The 5,000-nt window shown below is 53.7% G+C and overlaps 1 non-coding gene across 1 annotated transcript in view; it reads left to right on the top strand.

The window, feature by feature from the left end:
• The first annotated feature begins 3,254 nt into the window (after window positions 1–3,254).
• LOC124727431 overlaps window positions 3,255–5,000 on the top strand; it is a 1,909-nt gene continuing 163 nt past the window's right edge. The window contains exon 1 of the ribosomal RNA XR_007007125.1: window positions 3,255–5,000. This exon is cut by the window's right edge and continues 163 nt beyond it. This is a non-coding gene — a ribosomal RNA (small subunit ribosomal RNA).

Genomic DNA, 5,000 nt, shown 5'->3' with positions numbered 1-5,000 from the left:
CGAGCCATCAGCATGTCGGTCCCCATGCGCGTTGCACTCGCACTCGCAGTCGCAAAAACGTGGGGCAAATATATTACGCGGAAGAGCTATAACAGACCGAGCCCCACTGCATGGGGGGAGTCTTTGTCACTAATGTACACAGATGGAACATTTTGGACTGGAACCAGATTACCCGTACACACGGCGCTGATTAGTAATCAATGCAGAGCCATCAAACTACAATAAATATACACAACTGTCCGTATACATGCTGAAAGAGTCTGCCCACAATGGGAACCACACGTCAGCCAGACACTCTGATCACGCACCACTCTCTGCTTCTAACAGGCGCACATACAATATGTAAGCACCAGCATGGAACAACATCCAGTGCATCTTCTCCGCCACATTACACAATCCACACTATCACAACCAGACCAGGAGGTCCATGCGGAAAATACAATATCCCAGCCTTTCGACATCCACCATTGCGCAGACCAGGCACCAACACCCACACATGTCCTATACAACGGTGCACCCAACATCACAATAGTACCTCCTGTCACAGCGCACAAACAATGACATGAGTCAAAGACACAGGTCTCACACAAGCATAGAATTGGAGCGCCGCCTCTAATAAGCCAAAGGTGCATCCTGACGTGACAAATCTGATCATGTCACAAGCATTCACTTACTATAATCACTATCAACGAACCTGCCGCCCCCGCCCCCCCCCCCCCCTACACCTTTCCTTACAACAACGTGTAACCTAACCTAACCTAACCTAACCTATGTTGTACCTTAACCTAACCTATGTTGTACCTTAACCTAACCTATGTTGTACCTTAACCTAACCTATGTTGTACCTTAACCTAACCTATGTTGTACCTTAACCTAACCTATGTTGTACCTTAACCTAACCTATGTTGTACCTTAACCTAACCCATGTTGTACCTTAACCTAACCTATGTTGTACCTTAACCTAACCCATGTTGTACCTTAACCTAACCCATGTTGTACCTTAACCTAACCCATGTTGTACCTTAACCTAACCCATGTTGTACCTTAACCTAACCCATGTTGTACCTTAACCTAACCCATGTTGTACCTTAACCTAACCCATGTTGTACCTTAACCTAACCCATGTTGTGCCTTAACCTAACCCACGTTGTGCCTTAACCTAACCCACGTTGTGCCTTAACCTAACCCACGTTGTGCCTTAACCTAACCCACGTTGTGCCTTAACCTAACCCACGTTGTGCCTTAACCTAACCCACGTTGTGCCTTAACCTAACCCACGTTGTGCCTTAACCTAACCCACGTTGTGCCTTAACCTAACCCACGTTGTGCCTTAACCTAACCCACGTTGTGCCTTAACCTAACCCACGTTGTGCCTTAACCTAACCCACGTTGTGCCTTAACCTAACCCACGTTGTCCCCTAACGTAACCCACGTTGTCCCCTAACGTAACCCATGTTGTCGCCTAAACCTGCTCTGTAATTGTTATACGACTCGTTCAATTAGTGTAGTGTTGCCCACCCGCAACCCTCGCAATATAGTTCGCTACTCGCACTGCCCGCTCCCCTGTGTATCGCTTCATGTTAAACACCTTGCAAGTCTTGCTGACTTTCCACATGCTCCTGCTGTACACTGTAATGTGGATGGCAGCAGGACGTACATGCCGCCCCTCCCCACGTCCCCACCTTGCCCCCCTGCCTTCGCAAGCTGGTTGGTGAGAAGTTTGCATGTTCAATGCCCTTCGCATGCGACGTACTCAGGCTACGTTGTGGTGCGGCCTGTGTCAACCGTCCGCTAATGTCGTACGCGTAAACCACAATCTGTACTGCACATTCGTCCTTATGTACCGAATGATACATCGTGGCACATGTGTGACCGTACAACGACTGCGCCCAAAAACGGCGGACCATACAGTGCAAATATTGTGCACGCAGCTACGTGTCGTCTCCCTATGAGAGCTGGATTGCAGTGTGGTACGCCATAGAGACGTGTGGGAGGAACGGACGCCGTGGATGGCGATCAGCATGAGCTGTCTGTTGATGTATTCGGACCTAGTCGTCTCTCCTCACACACCGTGATGGCATGGTGCACCGCGTTCCATATCTGCGACATGCTACAGAGGCCGGTTGACAGTCGTTCGAGCAATGGACATCGCATACGTACGGGGGCCACCTTCCACGTATTGTCTAGGCGTGCACATTTTGTTGCGTGTATGTGGGCAGACGTAGTGTGGCGTGACACCTGACACAGGCATGCAATAATCGTTGAAGTTGCAAATGGCGATGGACGCCTGCGTTTTCTGGTGAAGTTACGCAAATGAACAAATGGTAACCTGTTGTGGTGCGGTTGTTCTCGCTAGGGGTGAATCGGTGATGGCGACGATAGGTTGAGGTACGAACCGGTTGTTCCAGCGATACCCACCATGCCGACGAAACTGAACGGCATCTGGGTGTGAAGCGATACGCGGCGGTGGCTGGGTGGGACCGTCCCCGGCCGGTGAGGGGGCGCCTCCCGGCGTGCTGGCCGCGCGGTGCGTGGGCGCACGCGCTACAGCCGGCTGGTGGGGGCGGCCAGTGGCAGGCGCGCCGGCCGACGGACGCGGCAGGCGTCGCAGCTGCGCGCCGGCGCACCCTGCGCGCGGCGCCGTGCGGCCAAAGTAGGTCCTCGCGGGCCCGGTGCGAAGCGCGGTGGACATCTTCAGTGTGCTGGTCCGATTGAGGACTGTGTGCGTTGAGGATGCGCCGCCGCCCGGCGCTCGGCGCCGCGACGCCGTCTGCTGCTCGGTCGCCCCAGCGGTTCTCGCTGGTGGTTTGTATCGCAGCTGTGCGGATGTGTTGGCGCGTGCGCTGTGCTGGGAGAGTTCGCTTCGGCACCCAAGTGGGGCTTTTGTCCTTCTGTGGCGCTGGCGTTGGAGCTGCCGGTCACCGTAGGTGGCGCGTGTTGTCTCCCGCCGGCAATGCCACGACAGCACGCTCCCGGGCCTCTGTCGGCAGCGGCAAGCTCAGTTGGGAGCACGGGTGGTCGCACCGAAAGCGTCTACTCGCCTAACTCCGGGCGATTGCGCCTCTCTCGAACCCGACCAAGTACTTGGGACGGCGCTGCGCGCCGCCGGGACCTGAGAGGGTTTCGAGGTGTATTGTGCAGGGGAGCTCAGCCTCCTCCTGTTTGCAGAATGATTGAGCGGACGCTTGCGTGTTCGCGCGGGCCCCCGGGACACACTCCCGGGCGGCCGGCTGCTCAGCTCTAGTTGACGCAGCTCCCTGGTTGATCCTGCCAGTAGTCATATGCTTGTCTCAAAGATTAAGCCATGCATGTCTCAGTACAAGCCGCATTAAGGTGAAACCGCGAATGGCTCATTAAATCAGTTATGGTTCCTTAGATCGTACCCACGTTACTTGGATAACTGTGGTAATTCTAGAGCTAATACATGCAAACAGAGTCCCGACCAGAGATGGAAGGGACGCTTTTATTAGATCAAAACCAATCGGTCGGCTCGTCCGGTCCGTTTGCCTTGGTGACTCTGAATAACTTTGGGCTGATCGCACGGTCCTCGTACCGGCGACGCATCTTTCAAATGTCTGCCTTATCAACTGTCGATGGTAGGTTCTGCGCCTACCATGGTTGTAACGGGTAACGGGGAATCAGGGTTCGATTCCGGAGAGGGAGCCTGAGAAACGGCTACCACATCCAAGGAAGGCAGCAGGCGCGCAAATTACCCACTCCCGGCACGGGGAGGTAGTGACGAAAAATAACGATACGGGACTCATCCGAGGCCCCGTAATCGGAATGAGTACACTTTAAATCCTTTAACGAGTATCTATTGGAGGGCAAGTCTGGTGCCAGCAGCCGCGGTAATTCCAGCTCCAATAGCGTATATTAAAGTTGTTGCGGTTAAAAAGCTCGTAGTTGGATTTGTGTCCCACGCTGTTGGTTCACCGCCCGTCGGTGTTTAACTGGCATGTATCGTGGGACGTCCTGCCGGTGGGGCGAGCCGAAGGCGTGCGACCGCCTCGTGCGTGCTCGTGCGTCCCGAGGCGGACCCCGTTGAAATCCTACCAGGGTGCTCTTTATTGAGTGTCTCGGTGGGCCGGCACGTTTACTTTGAACAAATTAGAGTGCTTAAAGCAGGCAAGCCCGCCTGAATACTGTGTGCATGGAATAATGGAATAGGACCTCGGTTCTATTTTGTTGGTTTTCGGAACCCGAGGTAATGATTAATAGGGACAGGCGGGGGCATTCGTATTGCGACGTTAGAGGTGAAATTCTTGGATCGTCGCAAGACGAACAGAAGCGAAAGCATTTGCCAAGTATGTTTTCATTAATCAAGAACGAAAGTTAGAGGTTCGAAGGCGATCAGATACCGCCCTAGTTCTAACCATAAACGATGCCAGCCAGCGATCCGCCGCAGTTCCTCCGATGACTCGGCGGGCAGCCTCCGGGAAACCAAAGCTTTTGGGTTCCGGGGGAAGTATGGTTGCAAAGCTGAAACTTAAAGGAATTGACGGAAGGGCACCACCAGGAGTGGAGCCTGCGGCTTAATTTGACTCAACACGGGAAACCTCACCAGGCCCGGACACCGGAAGGATTGACAGATTGATAGCTCTTTCTTGATTCGGTGGGTGGTGGTGCATGGCCGTTCTTAGTTGGTGGAGCGATTTGTCTGGTTAATTCCGATAACGAACGAGACTCTAGCCTGCTAACTAGTCGCGTGACATCCTTCGTGCTGTCAGCGATTACTTTTCTTCTTAGAGGGACAGGCGGCTTCTAGCCGCACGAGATTGAGCAATAACAGGTCTGTGATGCCCTTAGATGTTCTGGGCCGCACGCGCGCTACACTGAAGGAATCAGCGTGTCTTCCTAGGCCGAAAGGTCGGGGTAACCCGCTGAACCTCCTTCGTGCTAGGGATTGGGGCTTGCAATTGTTCCCCATGAACGAGGAATTCCCAGTAAGCGCGAGTCATAAGCTCGCGTTGATTACGTCCCTGCCCTTTGTACACACCGCC

This window comes from Schistocerca piceifrons, unplaced genomic scaffold (assembly GCF_021461385.2).
Source record: "Schistocerca piceifrons isolate TAMUIC-IGC-003096 unplaced genomic scaffold, iqSchPice1.1 HiC_scaffold_1103, whole genome shotgun sequence".
Classification (NCBI taxonomy): Eukaryota; Metazoa; Arthropoda; class Insecta; order Orthoptera; family Acrididae; genus Schistocerca; species Schistocerca piceifrons.
Note: the sequence above shows the minus strand (reverse complement) of the source record. Positions and strands in the feature narration are given on the sequence as shown.